The sequence below is a fragment of the Nelumbo lutea genome, chromosome 2 (assembly GCF_056320005.1).
Source record: "Nelumbo lutea isolate HS-2025 chromosome 2, American lotus-T2T, whole genome shotgun sequence".
Classification (NCBI taxonomy): domain Eukaryota; kingdom Viridiplantae; phylum Streptophyta; class Magnoliopsida; order Proteales; family Nelumbonaceae; genus Nelumbo; species Nelumbo lutea.
The window spans coordinates 74,327,765-74,350,434 of record NC_142685.1 but is presented as its reverse complement, the minus strand read 5'-3'; the positions used below and the strand labels follow the sequence as shown (position 1 = coordinate 74,350,434).

The window sequence follows — 22,670 nt, the reverse complement described above, 5'->3', positions numbered from 1 at the left end:
GCACTCAAAACACTTATGACAAACAAGATTAATTCATTATCGACTCAATTACAACTAATGATGTTTATGAGATGAGGAACATTGTTGACATATGGTAAAGCACTGGTGATCGAACGTTTCTGTGGCCTTCAATTGGAAGCTTGGTCTGAAAACTAATAAAGAAAAAAAAACATAGTCACTATTAGTTAGAAAATATTGTCATAGATAGCCCTTTGGCCGGAATGACAAGCGAAGAAAGACGACTTTCATTAGTAATCCTTCTGCATCCATCGTTTTCACCAAAATGGCAACCACTATTTGCAACACCACTGCAAAAATAATAACGACAATATTTCACTCGATGCTTGATCAATTTCATGGTTGAGACCAAGGTTCTAAATATCGACACCATCGGTGTATTAGTCTGTGCCGATGCTTTTTTATGTTTTATTTATTTATTTTGTCAAAATCGGTTCAGAGGGGTCGGTTTAAATTCTGGCTACCCTTTGAGCAATGGTATGACCCGATACAATCCCTGTAGGAACGTATCAAAAAGCCATAGGTACGATACGTATCGATCGATATGTATCAATACTTTGAACGTTGGTTGAGACTTAGAAAATAACAAATTGCTATTGCAACAAAGATGACAAGTGAAGTTTCACATGCATGAAAAGTTTATGAGAACAATTAGAAAGAAATAACAATCATAATTATATGAGCCTCTTTACAAAATAACACCACCTAAATTTGAAGAAGAAAAACCAAAAAGCTAGGCATAGTCAGTTGAATTTCCTGAAGAAATAACAATTAATAAGTATTTAATTTTTATGAAATAGGGGATATTTGGGATAATATGAAAAATTTTATATTTTGAAAAGTCATGGTGAATTTAAAAGAAATGCATGTCAATAAGAGTTTAAATAATATAAATAAATAAAATGGGAAAATCTATGATATGAACCAATCAACATCTAACTTGTCTGTTTCTGTGATACGGGTTATCCCAGGTAATCTATTGCAAAAACAACCATTTAAAAAATAAAGTCATTTGAAAATAAGAAAGACGTTAGCGTCTTCACCTTTAAACATCATCATTCCCCTTCCCCTTCCCTCCTTGTTGATTGAAAGAACATTACAACACCATGGGCAAAAATTATTAGAAGGAAAAAAAAGGTACCTAGTCTTTGATTAAGAGATGATGATTGAGCCCTTGTGCGAGTGCACAAATCTTTCCACATCATCCCAAAAGAAATCCCTTGAGAATAGTTCCTGATTTGCATATCGGATGTTTATCTGGTGTGGTTTGTTACTGCAATGCCCATTTGGACTATCAGGATTCGAGCTAGTTCTCCAAAATTTAAACCAACTCACAAATTGGTTAAAGATGCCTGTGCTTGGTATGGATTTATCATGATTTTCTTCAGAAATCTTAGCAATTTTCTCTTCCAAATCTAATTCTTTTGCATTTGACAAAGAAAATGAACTAGTAGTTGATTCTGAGGTTTTCTCCTCAAATTCAGACTCAGAGCTACCAACCATATTAGAAAAATTTTCTGAAATACTATTACTTTTCCCATTAGAACCATCATTTCTAAGTCTGGACCACTTTCTCCAGTTTCTTTTGAAAAATCCCAACTCAGGCAAAGAATCTTGACCCTTCACAGTAGTTGGCTAATGAACAGTTGAATGTGCATCAATATCTCTATGAACAGCTTAAAGAAGCTCTTCCAGTTTTATTGAAGGAGATATTGGTATGGAAATTTCTCATTCAAATCTGCAGCAACAACATTAGCTTCAACACTAGACTCTGTAATAGCAGTATAGTCATGAATTCCATTACCAGTCTCTACATTAGATTTAATTGATTCAACAACTTTTGGACGAGTTCCATCACCAATTGATTCTGCAATAGTTGTGCAATCCTGGAGGAAACTGGGAAGAAAAGAACAAATCTACACAACTATCAGGTTGTGGTAAGAGAAATACCAAACTTGATTTTGTTAACCGTATTATCACAACTTCACAATGACATGTTATATTGTTTTTTTCTTTCTTTCTATTATTAAACATAAAAATTAAAATTGAAAACAGTCATGTAATCAATTTTGCATAGAGGTTGATGAATGCATTTGGTACAAATGCATAAATGTGAAGTAGTTTTGAGTATCTTCCTTCTTAATCTAACAATATAAGATATAATAGTTGCTCTAGTGTAATACTGAAATCACAATTGTCCACTTTGCAATGCTAATTCAAAAACTCCATACTATCTTTTTTTTTTTTTGCATTGCTCTTTAAGTAGGCTCATTGGATTCATATATAGTTGAAAAAATAGTTTGCAATCCTTTTCTATTGAAACTGTAAAGAGGTTTTGTGGTACTTTATTATTTTATGTTTCAGTCGATTCCATATATACTATGATTAGACCTGTTCATGGGTCGGGTAGCCTGTCAAGCTAGCCCGGATTGGCCTGATCTAAACCGGGCTTAGACCTAAAACATTGGGCCTACCCTTTTTTTCTAGGCTGAGCTTGGGCTTTCTTAAAAAAGCCTGGCCCGAGCCCAAGCCCAAGCCCGACTTGATAATGTATATATATAACAAAAATGTATCTTTTTCTTTATTATTCTTATCTTCTTTTTCAAGTAATAGTGAGATCTTTCATTATTTTTTAGGTTTTAAGGTCTTTTAATATAAAGAGTACAGTTTTTTATTGAATAAAAAAGAAAAAAAAATCTTTTTCCAATTTTCAGCCGGAGCTTGGGCCTCAGCTTTGGGCTTTATATAAGGGTTGGGATCAGGCTCCAGACATAGGCTCGCTGGTCAGGCCGGGCTTGGGCTCGTGCTCGGGCCTAGGTATATTCTATTAATATAGAGACATGCTCGGCCTGAACCCGGTCTGGACTGGCCCGACCCATGAACAGGTCTAACTATGAAATTTGCGTCTTTGGGAATTTTTCATATCATTCTTGGTTATGACTTAGAAATATTTGCACATTCCTTATAGATGATATTGATTGCTTTTATGCTAAGTAATTAGATATCAGACAATATGACTTTGGTTGATTGAAAGGAGAAAATATAAGTTATGAGTGCTCGTTGAAGTCTCACAAAACATAAGAGTTCATAAAACATATGTTTCATTACCATGCATGCCATGCAAATACGAGAAGCACCATCAGGAAAGACAAAATAGATAACTAGAATGTTACTGTAAGAGAGGAATCTGAGCCACATGGTAGCCTCAAATGATGAATATTTTCTTCTATCCTCTTATCATTAAATTTTGTCATGGATTTGACAATTCCATTTAGAACTTGCTTCCCCATAGTCAAGAACCAGGATATGACAATTCACTGTTGGTACAAGTGCTTTTTTTGTCCATTCAATTACAGTATTGAAGAGGGTACAAACTCCTAATTAATAGGATATCAGATTAGATTATTTTTCTCAAAGGAAATTTGTTTTGTTTAAACTCTAACAGAAGAAACTTCTGAAATTATGATTGTGTATAAGGATATTTCTTTTGAAAGTCATAATGAACAGTTAATTGAACAATCTCTTGGGCTATTAAAAGGACTGACCTAAGCTAATGAAACATTCTGAGGATTTCTGAATCAAGGCAATACATGGGTATTTTTGTAGACCTCAAGGCCAAGCTTAGTTGAATCCAAAGATGGTGATACCGAATTCCTTATGCATGTATTTTGAAGGGCTCCTACTATATTCAGGAAGCATCAAATTTACACACCCTTGATTATTTAATTGATATAGTAATTAGAATCAAATTCCTTATGCATGTATTAGTAAGCTTGTAGACTTCTAGATTATATTAAAACACAGCTCATGGTTAAGATCCAAACCATTAAGCAATCCAGTCAATTGAAATAAATTAGTAAATCATTAAAACATACTGTCAACAACATAGAGGGTGGACTTGGCTCATGTTGTACCCTTTTTCTCTTTTCTTGGCTCATGTTAAATTCTAGACTCTAGAATATAAGAAAAGTCAAAATTACTGACACTAATAAATTTCAGTGAATCCAACCTACTTTAGTATATATACCAAACCTACTAAATGAAGTGGTTCAGCCAAAAAAATGAATGAGGTAATATACCATGTGAAGTTTCTGCATATGTCACAAATTTCACAAGATTTCTGTTTTGTTCCTGTAATTTAGGTACTATTTGATAAGCTTTGGCTATGAAAAACAAAATTGAACCAAAATGATTGCCATTTTAACAAAAAACAATATTTAGTGGAAAAAAAACAATATGAATTTGCTGATGTAGCAGTTGTTTCTCATTTTGAAAAGTTGGGAAAATCTATACTGCTAGAAAGAGGGGGTCTTATTTGCACCAATCCAGTTGGAAAAATTGTCCGACCAGATCTCATTTGATCATTGTTAACTTATGCTTTATCGCCATTTGATCATTTGAGGACCCACGTACTCTTTCTTCTTTGTTGGACATGGACCCCCGATTCAGTTCAAAGCAGGATTGGCTTATATGACAAAGGAAGAAACTTATTAGAGATCCATTATTCCTCCTTCGGTGGCTTTCCTAGAAGAGCTGTCTTTCCTCCCATTTTCTTTTTTTTTTTTTTGAAAAAGGTAAGGTAAATATTATTAATAGAGAGCCACAAATACAAAATACAATCGGCCCCTCAACCAACAAGACTAGGGCCCAAACCACAAATACATTACAAGATAGCACTGACAGTCAGCTTGGCTCCTAAGACCCTTGGATGAACCCCTTTCACCATAGTAGTTCAGGAGACTAACTTCCCAACAATAAAGAAAATAAGTTGCTCCACTTCACTGTGCTTGTTCTTGAATATTCTGTTGTTTCTCTCGGCCCAAATGGTACTGATTACAACAATAGGGATGGAGGACCACACACTTTTTGCAACCTTGGATAGACCTTTGTGTTCCCAGCACCACAATAGATCACACACAGTCGCAGGCATAGCCCAGCGAAGGTGCCAGAGGGACAAGAAGTGGTTCCAGATTGTAGTGGAAATAGAACAGTGTAGAAATAGGTGGTTACTATATTCTTCCACTTGATTACAAAACACACATGACAAATCCTGAAGCAGAATTCCTCACCTCACCAAATTCTTCTTAGTGAGACACTTGTTCAATGGCATAGCCCAGAGCAAAGCACTTATCTTGGAAGGGACAACCCGATTCCATACTTTTTCTGCTAGAAATTCAGCTTGAAGACCACTTGCAAGTTTCCTGGAAAAAGGAGTTTAGCAAGAATGCAACATCATTACTCCAATCCCAGATCCAAGAGTCATCTTCCAACAAGTTTAGGTACTGTCTGGACTACAATTCCAGCAAATTTGAAACCTGGTCCAGCTCCCAATCCTAAAAATTTCTTCTGAGAGAAGGGCACCGAACCTGGATGTTATCTTTATCTCACAACAATCAGCCACCAAGCTATCTTGATTCTTTGCAATTTGGTACAATTGAGGAAATAAATCTGCTAAAGATCTACTATTGCACCATACATCCTTCCAGAATTTAACCCTTTGGCCATTTCCCAACTTAATCAAAATACCCCTATTCATTAGAGGGAAAACTTCCATAATTACCTTCCAGATGGAGCATCCTATAGAATTCATAGAAGCTGTTGTCACCCAGTCCCCATTGTTTGTGTTATATTTGGCTGCGACCAAACTTCTTCACCTACTACCTCTTTTTGTACCAAATCTCCATATCCATTTACCCCAAAGAGCCTTATTAAAGACCTTCATTTTCCTTTTCCCAAGACCACCTTTTCTTTTAGGGGCACAAACCTGATCCCAGCCAACTAAATGAATCTTTTTCTCCTCTTCCGCCCTTTCCAAAGGAAGTATCTCTGTAGCTTTTCCACCTTTTAGGCCACTTTCCCTGGCATTGGGAAAAGAGACAGGAAGGAGGGCAGATTTGATAATGACCTCTTTAGAAGAGTAATCCTACCACCTAATGAAAGATATTTTTATTTCCATGAAGCCAACTTCTTTTCTAACCTCTCTAGTACAGGCTCTCACACTAGGGATGATGTGCATTTAGCTCCCATGGGGAGCCCCGGATAAATAGTAGGTAGGTAGCCTACTTTGTAGGCCTAAGACCTCAGCTAACTCTTGAATATTTTCTACTTTTCCCATTGGGATTATCCTGCTTTTTTCCCAATTAACTTTCAGGCCTGATACTACCTCAAACCAGCAGAGAACCCTAAAGAGCATTCCCAACTGCTCCATACTAGCATCAATGAAGCAAAGGGTATCATCAGCAAATTGGAGTCATTGAACTTCCTCTCCCCCCAGTGCGGTTTCAAAACCTTTCCACAAGCCCTCATTACCTATCCGATTCACAAAGGCTGTTAATATATCCATCACACAAATAAGAGGAAAGAGGGGGTCTCCTTGTCGGAGACCTCTAGAGCTTTTAAAGAAACCAGTTGGATGACCATTCAATAGAACTGAAAATTTAGGAGAAGTAATGCAGACCTTTATCCAATCCCTCCATCTTTGCCCAAAATTTAAACTTTTTTCAACAAAAAGTCCAAGCATCTCCAATTTAATGTGGTCATAGGCTTTTTCCAAGTCAAGCTTACAGATCAGCCTTGGTTTTCCTTCTCTTTGCCTTGAATCAATCAGTTCATTTGCCACCAAGGCACTATCCAACATCTGTTTCCCCGGCACAAAAGCAAACTGGATTTTACAAATCACTGAACTCAAGACCTTCTTCATCCTTTCAGCTAGAACCTTGGCTAAAATTTTGTAGAACTTGTTTAATAGACTTATAGGTCTAAAGTCCTTTAAATTTGTAGCTCCCTCTACCTTTGGAATTAAGAGATAAAAGTAGCATTCAAACTTCTTTCAAGAGTATCCGTAGAATGGAATTCCTGAAAAACTTTCAAAAGATCAACTTTTATCACTTCCTAGCACTTTTTATAGAAAATTTTTGTAAGTCCATCCGACCTTGGAGATTTATCAACTTCCAAGCTTTTTTTATCTCTTGCCAAACCAATTCCTCTAAGAATAGGGCTTCTAGCTCTCTTTGTTGAGCATCCAAGATCCTATTCAATTCAAGATCAAGGGGGAGGGGTCTCCTTTTCCATCTTTCCTTGAACAGATTTGAAATGTAGTAAGTTGCTACACTTTTCAACTCAGTCCAAGATTCAGCCTCTTGGTCATCTAGCTCTAGCCTTTCAATTTGATTGACTCTTCTTCTTGCATTTGCCATCCTGTGAAAGAAACCATACTTTTTATCCCTTACTTTTAGCCAGTTAACTTTTGCTCTTTGCCTCCACTTTAGCTCATCCCTATGAGCTAACTTATCCATGATCATCTTTACTTCAAGCCTTTTTTCCTATCTTCTTCTAACAAAGGACCAATCTCTTTAGCCAAATCAAATTCCTTAATCAAATTTAGGCATTTGCTTTTCTGATTTTGATTGCTCCTTATAATCTTGCTTCCAAGACTTTAGAAAAACTTTGACTGAATTGAGCTTCTTTGCAAGAATATGCGAGCTAGAACCCGAAAAATCTGAATCTGATGGGGAAATTTTCTCACCCTTTGAAAGACGCTTTATTTGGGAGCTATGCCCTATTGGTATTTTGAAGGGGCCTTTTACATGTCTTCATGGCAGTTACTTTTGGACTTCTAGTGGCTTTATTGGGGATCTAGAATTCCAAATCAGAAGCAGAGATGAGGGGGCTTGCATTGCCAAGCAGGCCCATAGTGATGTAGAGTTGTTGGGTCCCTAAAGGACTGAAGCTTAACTCTACAGAAAATTGTGTTGCTAATCTATGATTAATAGGGATCCTACATGATGGTGCGTGATCCGATCACTCCTATCTGGCGCTTACGTGGCTCTTGGAAGGAACCCGAGATGGAGAAGAAGAAGAATCCCCGGGGGGTTACCCGGCAGGAACACTTCGATGCTTAAGTTAGTAATCTGTAGGAGAAGCAAGGAGAAGATGAAGGCTAAGAGTGCAGATAGCACGTGAGTAGAAGATCGTACCTCTCTCCCTTGATAATAAGCTCCTTATAATAGAAATCCATTGCATCAGGCCCACTGGCCTCTGACAGGGCAGGTATAACCGCCACTGCCGGCCTGCCGCAGTCGTTACTAGCAGGGGCTAAGGTGGCACGCGCGGGCCATCATCGCATGGTACGTGCCTATCAGGTGTGAGGCACCCTCTAAAGGTAGCAGGCACGACGCTGTCTGACGAGGGATATGGCTGTTGTCCCCAGATTTGTCGGGTACGGTGGTCGGGCAGGAGGTCTTCCTGCGATATGCCGAACTACCCTTCCGCGAGTTACCCTGTGCTGGGCTATCTCGTAAGCGGCGAGCTGCCTGTGGCAAGCTAAGCCGAGTTATCTGGCCCAAGGTGTCTTTACCTCGAGGTATCTATAGGCGGATCGGTGTGTTCCTATCTGGTAGAAGCTTCCTGAGGAGTGCCCATGCGGCCCATTCCCGAGCTACTTTGTAGCGAGCTCGTAATACTTCAGTATTACCTTTAACAGAATTGGTCCTTGGGATGACTTGTCTGCTTGGGAGCTTGGGCGAGCTAGTTCCCCTAGCTCGCGAGCTAAAGTTGCTTCGCAATATCCCTTCAAAGGTAGCTCGGGGAACCCGGAGCTCGCGTTGTGGCGAGCCTCTCTTTTTGTGAGCTACGATGTAGCGAGTTGCTTTATGGGCCCATTACTTGGTTACACTAGACTACAATGCTGAGTTGTTGCTCGTGCCGAGTCAGTGTCCACGTGTCAACGTTTAATAAGTCAGGTCAAATCGTCCTCCATCAATTGCCCCCACTCCTTGAGCTGAGAGCATTGCCTTAGCGCGAGGAGTCCATGAAGCGTGATGGACTGATTTGACCGAAATTCAAACTTGATTGACTACTCACATTAAATGCATCCGTGGGAATCAAGAGATTTCCTAACTTTTTTGACTTTCCGGATTTCCAAAATGTGCTGAAGTAGCTCTTAATTTCGAGCGTTGTGCAACCGTCATTGCCTTAATCGTGGAAGACGTGCCACCAATCACCTTCAGTTTTCAGAAGGCATGCGGCCAGTGCGCCTGTGAGCCGTTGGATTTGCTTTGATCTGGGCCGTCAATTCGGAAACGTGGGGGCTATAAATAGGAGGGCCCTCTGGGCCTCGTTTCCCTTCACACCATCTTGCTGTCTTCGGATTCTGAGGTCGCGCACCTATCAAGTCTACTCGAGTTCCTCAACTTATTTCATCTCGTCCCCTTTCGGTGAGTCACTTATTGTCAGTCATGTCGGGATACCCATACCATGTCCGTTACCAGGGCGGTGACCAGGACAATGATACTCCCTCGAGCTCGGGGCAAGCTTGGGAGCAGGTTTCGAGGGCCAGGGAGGTCTCCGACGAAGGAGCTTCTACTTCGCGGGGAAGGGAGCCCAATACTTTCGGCCCTTCCTCCATGACAGAGGGGAGACTTAGGTCTCTGATTAGCTATTTCCACCTCCCTAAGGACCTTCTCTACTGCATCCCCACTGGTAACTTTTCGTGGGAGCATGGCCCCAACGATTTAGTCATTTTTACCAGGAGTAGCTCGAGGCTGGCCTGCGTCTCCCCCTGCACCCCTTGATAGTGGAGGTGCTAAACCACTTCAATGTCACTATTGACCAGCTCCATCCCAATGCCATCAAGAACTTGGTTGGGACGATATCCTTGTGTTGGGAATACTGTCTTCTCTGAAGTCTGGACGTCTTCTCCGCTATCCTCTGTATAAAGAATGCCACTCCCAGGGCCCCGCCGGAGAGGCGTCTCTACTACTTCTCTCCCCGTCGTGGCTACAAGCTCTTAAATGAGCTCCTGAAGAAAATCCCCGCCTGGAAGTGGGATTATTTTTTGGTCCGCAACCCCGAAGGGTGGCCCTTCCCTACTTCTTGGAGGGACGCCATCCAGGACTCCGGGGTTGAGCTGGACCCCGAAACTCAGAAAACGATGTTGTCCAGGGCATCAGTAGGCTTCCTTTGCTCAGACTACTTGGCCGAGGAGAAGCTTGTGCAGGCCGGCCTGAGCTCGGGTAGGTTGTCCTTTAAGGTCGTGCAGTTTTTGTCACGACATTGTGTTCATAATCATATATATCTCGTTCTTACCAAACTAATACTGTGATTTCTCCTTGGCAGCCATCATGTCTGGTATCGACTCACGCCAGCTTCTTTCAAGCAACCAAGGGCGCAAAGTGAAGAGGTCGCGCCCCGACCGAACTCCCACCTCGGGGGGTACTGAGTTCGGGTCTGCCGAGCCGACTTTTTCCTCCCCTATGCCTGAGATCCCACCGCCTAAAATCCCGCCACCTCCATCCGAGGGAACCAGTGGGGCTGGCCTCGGAGGGGGCAAGCTCCCACAGTAGGGGTGACTCCCCATAACCCTCTCCAGCCATTCCCTTACCCTTCGTTCCTCGTGGGGAACTAGGAATGGGTGAACTACTACACCGTGGCTCACTAATGTGTGGCTCATTGTGACACTAGCAAGTGCACTAGCCGTTCAAGTAATAAAGTAGTGAGTGAAGTATCGTTCCCACGAGGATTTAGGAAACAAGTATCAATACTAAATTGAGTACTTCTTATCTGATTAACAAATAAATCAAAACTTTAATGAAAGCTAAAAATCCTAAATTAAAATCTATCTAAATCATTGGTTCAATTGCCTTCAAATCAGGTTAGAAGAGTAAGCAGTTAATTTCAATCTCAGAATTCAGCAATCTATCAATTTGGATCATTCGAATAAATCATAATTGAGCCTTGGTTTGGTGAAACCCCAAGGTCATGAACAGCCTCTCTCAAGCGCATGTTCATCCTATGCATGAGTGACAATTCTTCTATCTCTAACAAGAATCTAATCCCCATGCATGCATTTCTTCAAACACTTCTAAGGCATCAATTCAAAACTGAATTGATCACCAACTGAATTGTGCAAGTTATCTCTAATCTTGCATCCAATTCAATTCTTGAATAGTAGATCTGAATTCCTAGAGTCTCTCTCAAGCACTCTAGGAATTCAAAGCTTTAGATCCATTCGGCCAATCTGAAAATTGCAGATCTGAATTCTCTTTCAAGCAATTCAGATCTTGCAATCTCAGATCTGAGTTTTGAAGGTTAGTTGGTCGAATTAATCTACAAAAACACCCTTATTCAAGAAACTCCAAGTACAATTCATGACCATTCGAATGAATAAAAAAGAATTAGATTGCTGAACTGAAATTTTACAAGCTGAAATACATCAAGGAAGAATGGAAGAAGGAGAAAGAAGAAAGAAAATATAACAAAGAAACAGAATTCAAATTAAAGGAGAATGAAACTACAATTGAGTTATTACAAATGATCTTTGAATCACAAATCCCCAATTTCGAACTCACCTTCTTTTCTAGCTTGCTTGTCTTGAACTTCCTTCAGCCCTTCTTCTTCTTCTTCCTTGCGCCTAACCTTCTTCTCTTCTCTTCTCTCAAAGTGGCCGAACCTCTAAGAGTGGGAGAGCCTTCCTCTCAAGCAATTGAACACCTCTCCCCCCTCATAGAGGCCTCCTTATATAGTTTTTCAAGGGGGCTCTTGCCCCTTCTTGAAGTCTCTAGAATTGGGTGTATTACATCCCTCATGAACCTTCTAGAGTGCTCCCTCCTTCTCTTCAAGAAACTTCTAGGAGTTGCCGCCCCTAGCTCCCTTTGGGCTGCTATTTGGGCTGCAACTTAGCTTGCTTTTGAGCTCATGTAGGCTACATTCTAGGCTGTTCTTTGGGCTAAAAATGGTCTGGGCCGAAATTTCCTTCTTGCTAGGTTTCTTCCCTAGGGTTTTCCAAAGAGTTAGCTTGCACTACTTGGGCCAAATGAAACTCCCTTGCTCTCATGGCTGGGCTGGGCTGAACTTGATAAATTTTGGGCTTTCTTTTCTTGCTTTTGCCTTCTTTTTCTTGATTTGGCTGCCCATGAAATCTTTCTTGCAATCAAGCTAAAATAGGGCAAAATCTAATTAAACCGGCATAAAATTTCATACAAAAACCTCATAAAATATAGATAAATTGTAGGTTCATCACTCGCCGGAGGAGCCGGAAGGCAATTAACAACGATGAGGTTGCCTAATGGGGGAATATGGAGCCCGGGGACCTCGCCGCGTTCGCCTCCTCCCACTGCATGGTGGTAAGTGATTCTTTCATTTCTTCTCTAATTTTTCTTCCTTTTGTTGTCCTTTGATCTTCTCTTTGTTGGCAGGTGAATACCGCCATCCATGCTATGGCTCTCCAGACGTGCATCCACCACGTCGACACCCTCGACCAGCGGGCTACTAATAAGAAGCTCCAGGGCGAGCTCGACCAGATTCGTGGCGAGCTCCATCACACTCACAAGGGGAGTGAATCTCAGGAGCTGCTCGTCAGCGACCAGGAGGCTCAAATTGCCCGGCTTTCTGAAGAGAGCACACGTTTCCGGGAGGAGTCGTCAAGGGTGGCGGCGGAGAGGGAGCTCCTTCGGCAGCAGGTACGGAACCTGGAGTCCACTCTTCTTGATCGGACTCGAAATTTTGACCAAATGGTGGAGGCCAAACGAGAGAAGGCGGTCTTGGATTTCAAAGACTCCCAGGAATACCATGACCTCTAGGTAGAATATGGCTCGAGTTCGTACTGCTCTGGGTTTAAGCTCTGCCGGTGGTTGGTTCGAAAGAAGTTCTCCGGGCTCAACCTCGATGGCATCACTATTCTCTCGAGACGGCGGATCAAGCAGAGGAAGAGGAGCCTAACTCCCTGGAGGATGAGGATGAGGCGGATCCCTGAGGCGGTGTTTTTCCTGGACTTCTGGTGGCTCCCGGGTGCCATAAACCCGGTCTTTCAAAGATCTTTTGTTGGGCGGTTGTGCCCTGTGACTGTTAAACTTCCCCGAGCTGCTTAGCTCGGTTATTGCCTTGTCATTTTTCTCTTTCTCTTTTTTTTTTTTTAATGGTAATGAAAGTTCTTTTTCTTCTAAGTATGGTGTGCACTCTTTATCTTTGCTAAGGCGATCTCAACACCCGAGCTATTAGAGCTACATACCCAAAGTAGGACTTTTCGATAACTGTTATTTCAAACTGTTCCTTAAATCATTCAAGGCATCTCTATGGTACACAACGAAGTGATTACCATGCATGCCTAAACCATATACTCGTCGGTTATTCTTTAGTTCGATCAACGTACCGGAACGAGCTATGCTTGTCGGTGTTTAAACCCAAGCTGCTCACGCTTTTCATACTTTTCCCCCATCGTCGAACTGGCTAAGTCCTTCTTGATGCCCAGGTGTTGGTTAGCTCGGTGCCTTAGGCCGTAAGCCGGGGGGCGACTTGTGGTCTACCCTTGAAGTTCGCCCATATCATGGAGACGACTGGTTCTTGTTGCGCTGAGGTCATGTTAGCTCGGTATTTTGGCCCTTAGGCTCGGGGAGTGGCTCGTGGCCTACTCAGTTGTTACAGATAGTATTGTCTTAAGTTGACAATATTGCATGTCCGAGGTACTTGTTTTCCTTCGAGGGTTTCGAGCTCGTACGTTACTTCCCCGAGCACTCGTTTCACTCAGTAAGGTCCTTCCCAGTTGAGCCCGAGCTTGCCAGCACAAGGCTCAGGTACCATAACTTTACGAAGGGCCAGGTCGCCAACGCGGAGGTTCCGCTTCTTGACCCTGGCGTTATAGTACCGAGCTACTCTCTACTAGTAGGTTGCGGTCCTGATGTACGCGAGGTCCCTTACTTTGTCGAGTAGATCGAGGTTGGTACGCAACTCATCTTTGTTCGTCTGATCACTGTATGCTTCTAGTCGCAGCGTAGGTACTTTCGATCTCTACGGGGATAACTGTTTCGGTGTTGTAGGTGAGGTTGAAGGGTGTTTCTCCCGTGGCGGTCTTCTCTGTGGTCCGGTAGGCCCATAGAACACTGGGTAGCTCATCTGCCCACAACCATTTAGCTCGGTCTAATCGTACCTTCAGTCCGCGGAGGATGGCTCTGTTTGTGACTTCTGCCTGACCATTTGCTTGAGGGTGTGCAACTGAAGTAAAGTTTTGTCGGATACCCATGTCTTGGCACCAGTCTTGGAATTTGATGTTCTCGAACTACTTGTTGTTGTCAGAAATCAATACCCGAGGTAACCCGAAGCGGCACAAGATGTTCTTCCAAAAGAAGTTTTGGACGTTCCTGGCTGTGATTGTTACAAGGGGTTCAGCCTCTACCCACTTGGTGAAGTAATCCACTGCTACTACTAAGAACTTCCTCCCACCCGTTGCTGGCGGGAATGGCCCGAGTAGATCGATGCCCCATTGTGCGAAGGGCCACGGGCTGGTGAGATACTTGAGATCGACAGCAGATTGGTGGTGGATATTGGCGTGCTTTTGGCATTTGTCACATTTTTTAACGAGTTCAATGGCATCTGCCTTCATTGTTGGCCAATAATACCCCTATCAAAGTGCCTTTTGGGCGAGGGCCCTACCCCCCAAGTGTCCACCGCACATACCATCATGAGTGTCGCGGAGTATGAGCTCGACTTCGGTAGGTCGCAAGCAACGCAGGTAGGGGAGCGTGTAGGATCTCCGGTATAGTCGTTCGTCTATCATGACGTATTTGGCTGCCTGGCGCTGCACCCTTCTGCAGGGAGGGTCCCGTGTAGCAAGAAGCTCACGAGCGGGTCAATCCAGCTCGACTCTGCTTGAACGATGGGAGCGACCTCCTCTGCCCCCCAAGAATGCTAGGCCGATCCTCTATGTACACGGTTCTCATGGTGATGTCGCTGGTGCTGGCTAACCTGGGCAGGGCGTTGGCCTCAGCGTTCTCCAACCTAGGGATTTGTCTGATGATGTGTGACTGGAAGTTGAGCAAGGCCTCTCTGACTTTGGCTAAGTAGGCGACCATAATTGGCTCGCGAGCTTCGTACTCGCCAGTGACCTGGTTGACCACGAGCTAGGAGTCGCTGCAAATAACGATGTGTCTGGCCTTTACTTCTCTGGCTAAGGCTAGTTCAGCTATCAACACCTCATATTCCACTTCATTGTTAGATGCTACGAACTCGAAGTGTAGCGAGTACTCCAATTTCATGCCACTTGGGCCGTGCAGGACAATTTCGGCTCCGCTACCCTGTTGGTTCGAGGAGCCATCTACGTGAAGGATCCAAGGCTCCTCATCCCAGCTCGTGCTTGGCCGAACTAGGAGAGATGCTACACTGGCTGCTACCTCATGGAGCTTGGACTCAACCGGCCTGGGAGCTTTTGAACTGAATGTGCATTCGGCGATGAAATCTGCTAAGGCTTGAGCCTTAATGGCAGTTCGTGGCTTGTACTGGAGGTCGTACTCGCTGAGCTCAATGACCCACTTCATCAACCGACCAGAGACCTCGGGCTTAAGTAAGACTTGCCTCTGAGGTTTGTCGGTGAGGATGATAACAGTGTGAGCCTTGAAGTACGGGTGGAGCCTCCGAGCTGCAATTACCAGTGCGTATGCTAGCTTCTCTATCTCTGAATATCTCGTCTCTGCTCCCTGCAATACTTTACTAACATAATAGATGGGTCGCTGGACCCGATCTACTTCCTTTATTAACCGAACTGACCACTTTGTCGCTCACCGAGAGGTACAATTCTAAAACATCTTCCTCCTCGGGCCGGGTTAAGATCGGCATGCTAGCGAGGTATTTCTTGAGCTCGTCAAACGCGAGCTGGCAGTCTTGAGTCCATTCGAACCCTTTGCTCTTTATTGCCTTAAAGAATGGCAGACAGCGGTCCACCGACTTGGACATGAAGCGGCTCAGGGCGGCTATGTGGCCATTCAACCTCTGAACCTCCTTCAACTTCTGGGGTGGTCTCATATCTAAGATGGCCTTAATCTTATCCGGGTTGGCCTCAATGTCGCACCGGTTAACGATGTACCCTAGGAATTTACCCGAGGTAACACCGAAGACACACTTATTTGGATTCAACTTCATATTAAACTTATGCAAAATTTCAAAAACAGAATGCAAGTCTTGTATTAATTCATGCGAAAATTAGGTTTTGACGACCATGTCGTCTACATAGCATTCTACTTTTCTGCCAATTAATGGCTCAAACAATTTATTTACAAGCCTTTGAAAGGTTACCCCTACGTTTTTCAACCCGAAGGGCATAACCTTGTAACAGTATAGACCGAACTCCGTGGTGAAGGCTGTCTTTTCTTCATCTGTCGGGTCCATCTTGATTTGGTTATAGCCCGAATAGGCATCTAAGAAACTCATCAACTCGTGCCCTGAGGTCGCGCCCACCAAGCGATCAATTCTAGGGAGCAGGAAGCAGTCTTTCGGGCAAGCTCGGTTTAGGTCGATACGCACATGCGCCACTTGCCATTAGCCTTCTTTACCAGAACGAGGTTGGCTACCCAGCTCGGGTAATGGACTTCTCTTATGAAGTCAGCTGCAAGGAGCTTCGCAACCTCCTTGTCGACCGTTTTCCACCTCTCCGGGGGCTAGGTTGCGTTTCTTCTGTCTAACGGGCCTAACTACAGGATCGGTATTGAGCTTGTGAGTTATAAGGTCAGGGTCTATACTGGGCATCTTTACCGCGGACCATGCAAAAATATCTAAATTTTGAAGTAAGAAACTTACTAGTTCGGATCGTAGAGGTTCCTGGACGGAAGCACCGATCTGAAGCATCCGAGCTGGGTCTGCGGCTGAGGTTGGAACAACGACTGTTTCTTCCGTGGGTGCAGCTCGTTCTACGCCTTGATCTGTAGGCCGCTCCAGTTCGAGGTCATCAGCCACCTTGGTCTTTCCCTTTAGGGCGGCGACATAGCACTTGCGGGACTCGAGCTGGTCGCCCCGCGCTACCCCCACATCAAAGTCTGTAGGGAACTTCATTGCAAATGATAAGTAGAGACCACCACCCGTAGGACATGGGTGATAGGCCGACCTATTATGGCATTGTATGGGGAGGGGGTCGCAACCACCAGGAAGTCGTGGTTGAGTCTGACTACGCAGGGCCATGTGCCGACTTCCACAGGTACTGTTAGTTTCCCAAGGGACCGGATTTCTTCTCCGCTGAAGCCCACCAAAGGAGTGTTCGCGGGCTTCAAGTCACTTCCCTGCAACTGAAGTTGGTCGAACACGGCTTTGAAGAGAATATCTGCCGAGCTGCCCGGGTCAACGAGTACGCGTCTGACCTCGAAGTCGTCGATCCTCAGCTTTATCACAAGTGCGTCGTCGTGAAGGTAGTGGACCCCTCGTGCATCTTCTGTGAAGAAAATTGGCTCTTCTGTCTTCGGCTGCTCCGGAGGATTCTGTTCTTCCCGAGCAGCTTCACGAACTGACGTCCGAGCTGCCGCTGAAGTACAACCCACGATGATCGAGCCTCCCACTATCACGTGGATGGTGCCCCAAACTGGCCTCTCTTCCGGAGGCTGCTTCTGCGACTATTCGGTCGGCCTGCTGTTTGACTCGGGAGCGTCCTTACTGTGCTCCCCTCGCCGACCTGTTTTATTATTATCCTTATTATTATTTTGTACAAAGTTCTTTAAATATTCGTGACGGATGAGCTCCTCTATCTCGTCGCGGAGGTTCTTGCAACTTTCGGTATTGTGACCATGATCTCTGTGAAAACTACAGTACAAGTTCTTATTTCTCTCGTTGGGAATTCCCCTCAGACGGGATGGTCACTTCACATACGGAGCATCCTTGATCGCCATCAGGATTTCGGCCCGCTTCGCGTTCAGTGGGGTGTAATTAGTTCGATATGCTACAGGAGCTCGGAACGACTGACCCGGCTTTGCCCCCCGAGCTGCATCTTTTTTCTTTCGGCTGTCACCTTGGCTAGAAGGCTCTCCTTCCCTTTTCCTCTTCTCAGGCGCGCCCTCGCCCTTCTGGTTGATCTCTTCCTTCGTGGCTATAAACCTGTCCGCGAGCTTAAGAAATTCGGTTATGGTCGCCGGTTGGTTGACGACCATGTGCCATTTGAACTCTTTATGCGTCATGCCTTTCTTGGCTACTGCGAGGTGCACGGCGGGGTCCAGGCACGGTATTTGCATGCACGCATCGTTGAACCGCTTGATATAGCCTCGGATGGACTCTTCCTCTCTCTGCACTATGCTGAGGAGGCTTTCTTCAGTTCGCGGGCACCGCTTGCTTGTGATGAAGTGGGACGTGAAGGCTGGCGCAAACTGTGCCCAACTTCTTATCAATCCAGGTGCCAAGTTTCGGTACGATGTATGGACTACTCCTCTGAAAGTGGTGGAGAAGGCCACGCACATGTACGACTCACTGGCTCTCACCAAGTGCATCTGCGACTGGAAGGCATCTATGTGGTCATTTGGGTCAAACGACTCGTCATACTTGTCAAGAGGGGGGAGCTTGAAGTCTTTAGGCATTGGGACTGCCAGGAGTTCAGAAGATAGGGGGGACGGAATTGAAAGGAGGGGATCCTTAGCTTCGCCCGAGCTTACCTCTTCTCTGCCTCCAAGCTCGGGCAAGTTGTGGGTAGCAGACCGGCGAGCTCGGCGGCGGCGTCTCTGATTCTTGGTGGGCTCCACATTCGTACTGCTCACCTCTATGCTGTCAGGAATGGTTTGCGCAGGAAGTAGCTCGGGCCGCTGGTGATGGCTGTGAACAGAGGGATCCTGCTTGGAGTCTGCAGCCAGGGTCTCGAACCGGTTCTCCAGGAGTAGGGCTTCAAACTTTGACTACTGAGGTGATGTAGACTTGGCGAGCTGGGGTCCTCCCGACCTGACCACCCGCGGCGATACCGGGGTGGCTGGTCTTTCTTGTCTGTCGCGGGAGGAGGCCTGGCTCTTAGGAGGGTTTTGGGAGGCTTCTCCTTGACGAGAGGGGCATTCGTCCTGGCGGCGAGACCTAGCTCGCTGTGAGGCTGGGTGCCGAGGAGGGAGTTGCGGCTGCTGAAGCTGAGGTTGAGGTAGCTGGAGGAATTGCTGCTGGTAGTGGTACTGGGAGACGTGGTGCAACACTTACTGCTGGTAAATCTGGTGTTGCTAGAGCTGCTGCACTTGGGCTTGCGTGGCCCGCATGCACTGCATCAGATCATCGAGCTGGCGCTGGCTGGTCGCCAGAGGGATGACAGTTGGTTCAGAAAAGGTTGTTTCGATCGAGGAAGGCAGGAGAACACCCATAGGTGTCGTTGCTCGCGGCATGTTCAGGCTGGGGACTCCGTCCACCAAGAGGGGAATGGTGAACTGCCCAATGCAGACCGTGGGAACCTGGGGTTGTTCCCTGGAGTTACCCATCTCCATGCTTCATCCAACGTTGCTTGAGGAAGCAATGAGTGTTGAGTTTTCAGAGAAGAAAGAACTGTGAAGGTTTAGAGGAAGGCTTTTAGAAGCGTTTCCCATAGACGACGCCAAATGATGGTGCGCGATCCGATCACTCCTAGCTGGCACTTACGTGGCTCTTGGAAGGTACCTGAGATGGAGAAGAAGAAGAATCCCCAGGGGATTACCCGGTGGGAACACTCTGATGCTTAAGTTAGTATTCTATAGGAGAATCAAGGAGAAGATGAAGGCTAAGAGTGCAGATAGCGCATGAGTAGAAGATCATACCTCTCTCCCTTGATAATAAGCTCCTTATAACAGAAATCTGTTGCATCAAGCCCACTGGCCTCTGACAGGGCAGGTATAACCGCCATTGTCCGCCTGCCGCAGCCGTTACTGGCAGGGGCTGAGGTGGCACGCGCGGGGCCGTCATCGCATGGTACGTGCCTATCAGGTGTGAGGCACCCTCTAAAGGTGGCAGGCACGACGCTGTCTGACGAGGGATATGGCTGTTGTCCCCAGATTTGTCGGGTACGGTGGTCGGGCAGGAGGTCTTCCTGCGATATGCTGAACTACCCTTCCACGAGTTACCCTGTGCCGGGCTATCTCGTAAGCGGCGAGCTACCTGTGGGAAGCTAAGCTGAGCTATCTGGCCCGAGGTGTCTTTACCTCGGGGTATCTATAGGCAGATCGGTGTGTTCCTGTCTGGTGGAAGCTTCCTGAGGAGTGCCCATGCGGCCCATTCCTGAGCTACTTTGTAGCGAGCTCGGAATACTTCAGGATTACCTTTAACAGAATTGGTCCTTGGGATGACTTGTCTGCTTGGGAGCTTGGGCGAGCTAGTTCCCCTAGCTCGCAAGCTAAAGTTGCCTCGGAGTATCCCTTCAAAGGTAGCTCGGGGAACCCGGAGCTCGCATTGTGGTGAGCTTCTCCTTTTGTGAGCTACGATGTAGCGAGCTACTTTATGGGCCTGTCACTTGGTTGCACTAGGCTACAATGTTGAGCTGTTGCTCGTGCCGAGTCAGTGTCCACGTGTCACCGTTTCATAGGTCGGGCCAAATCGTCCTCCATCACTACACATAGTGATGGCTTCCTGAGTAATTCTTCATTGTGCAGCTTTGTGTATCTCCTCATTATAATAAACTGAATGCTTTTGTATGTCGTGATTTTGAACTACTAAGAAATCATGTATGCCATGATTTTTACCTTATTTCAGGAACTGTACCTATACTGCTAAATGAAATTAAATGCATACAAAAGCCAAAAACATTATGGCATACAATTGGGTTTTCTTTTCTACCTTATTTCAAATAACCTTGTTGGTACTCACTCAACCAAAGGATATCTTCACTAAATGACCAAGACTGATGAGTAACAAAAAAGCCAAACCTTTTGGATCATTATCCCTTCTGTAGTTTGATGGGGCATTTAGAGAGAATAAAATAGGCATATTTTTTAAGACAAGGCTAGAGATAGAATGAAAACCAAGGCTCTAATTAGGTCTTTATGTGGACTGGGTTCTTGTACACATAGAGTTTAAAGATATGAATAGAGAGGATTTGATAGATAGGTTGTGGGACACATTAGAATTTGACAGGTTACTTTGGAGGTTCTTGTTCTAATTTTCTATGTTTGAACTAAGAGTGATAAGCTAATATGTGGATATCTAGTGAAAACTCTTCACCTATGGGATAGGAACATCAATGATTGAACCATCAACTTCCTACTAACCATCAGGAAAAGGCTAATTGGATCACTTACTATTTATTTTGAAATTTAAAAATACTTTCATAGCTTCTTAGTTTTCAGTTATTTAATTGATTACAGAAACTTGTCTATAGTGGAGCCAAATTTAAAAAAAGTAACCTTCTAGCGAAAAAAAAAACCTTTTTTGATCCAAACTCAAACTTACAAAGAATTTAAGTACTTTCTATTTGGAGAGAAATGCAATAAAAAAATAACAGCCACAAGTTTGCCTTTTAACTAGAAAATTCCACTATAGTGTTGCAGTTTTGGTTGGGCAATAGGAGATTAAAGATTTTCTTTCGGATCAGGAATTAGTTTAGGAAAGTAATAAAAAACAGTTTTATGGGTATTAATGATTGATGCAAATCAATCTTGGAGCCGTGCATAAACTAAGCAGGTTTAATCAGTTATAGATTCAATTGGCGAATGAAAAAGTTGAGTCAGGAAGAAGTAAAATTTGTTCACAAACATGTATGATTCAAAACACACTAATAATCTTAAATGTATAAGGAAACACAAAAATACAATTTCAGTCACCTATGACTATATGCACAAACCAAAAGAACAGCTATAGATTTAAATCAAAAGTAGGGAAGGTACTTACCTTCTTTATATCAATCACCTCGGGAACTACCGACGGTAATTGGTCGATTGGGAGGTAGAAAAGATGAGAAGCAAGATGAAATCAGCAACAGTTGGTCGGTGGTAGAAAATATGAGATGGGAGAGGAAATAACTACAAGCTTAAGAAGAAGAAGAAGAAGAAGAAGAAGAAGAAATACCTGTGGAGTAAGAGAGATGATTCAATCCGATACTGATCCAACGCATTGTTGATTGACTATGAGAAGTTTGGCCAAAAGAGGAGACTGAAGAATATGAGTGCGAGTAACAGATGAATCGGTTTTTTTTTTTTTTGAATATTTTAAATTTTAATTTATAATACAAAATAATTAGTTACCGATTACTAATTGCTGTGATGAAAGAGGTATGAATGTATGATTTCTGGTTGCTCCCAAACTCGGTGGAAGGAGGTTCTGTGCTAAAGCTTGAATTAGCAAATTTTGGCCGGAGAAACGAATGGGTCAAGTAGAGAGATGGATCCACAACAAAATTTGGAGAGCAACCGTGGGGGATTTGAAGAAGCTACATTGTGATGGAAGGTGACAGACGAACAATGTTGTGTTTGTAATGAACAGGGAGTATCTTATCCTTTATTTTAATTGTTGTTTCTTCTTTCTCCTTGGTTTCTCCTTTCCAGTCGGTCTTCCCTGTCCAGTCCTCTGCTATTTTCTTTTTTGTTAAATGTTTGCTTTTATCGCTTCTCTGTTGGTCGTACATATTTAGATAGATTTTGTGCATATTTTCATTAGAGTTTTAGGCAATTAGAATATTTGCTACGTATTTTCCTCCATTGATTGGGATGTTGCTATTTTTAGCGTTGACGTAATTGCGTATATATTCGCCATTTTCGTCAATGAAGGGTCAATGTTTTGGGCATTGATCTTTACAATTGTTCATTATGGTATCAAAGCCTTCATAGTACAGTTTATGGCACGATTAGATCAAATATTCCGAGTACAGATCATTTACCTTCATTGAACCGAATACATGCAATGATAGTGCAAGAAGAACGGCACAAAACGGTGGCTCGAGCACGTGAAGAACGAGCAGAGGCTTTGGGATTTGCTATGCAAACTGG

At 44.0% G+C, this 22,670-nt stretch overlaps 1 long non-coding RNA gene across 4 annotated transcripts; it reads right to left on the bottom strand.

Annotated features, from left to right (window-relative positions):
• Positions 1-1,170: 1,170 nt before the first annotated feature.
• LOC148871534 (uncharacterized) lies at positions 1,171-22,255 on the bottom strand. Of its 4 annotated transcripts, none has more exons than XR_016108214.1 (5): positions 21,930-22,255; positions 21,754-21,809; positions 21,577-21,602; positions 1,823-1,914; positions 1,171-1,291 (listed from the first exon to the last, which is right to left on the bottom strand). It is a non-coding gene; the product is annotated as an uncharacterized LOC148871534 (long non-coding RNA). The 4 variants fall into 4 exon arrangements; XR_016108213.1 differs by lacking the exon at positions 1,171-1,291 and adding an exon at positions 1,532-1,756; XR_016108212.1 differs by lacking the exon at positions 1,171-1,291 and having other exon boundaries at positions 1,684-1,914.
• Positions 22,256-22,670: the final 415 nt, after the last annotated feature.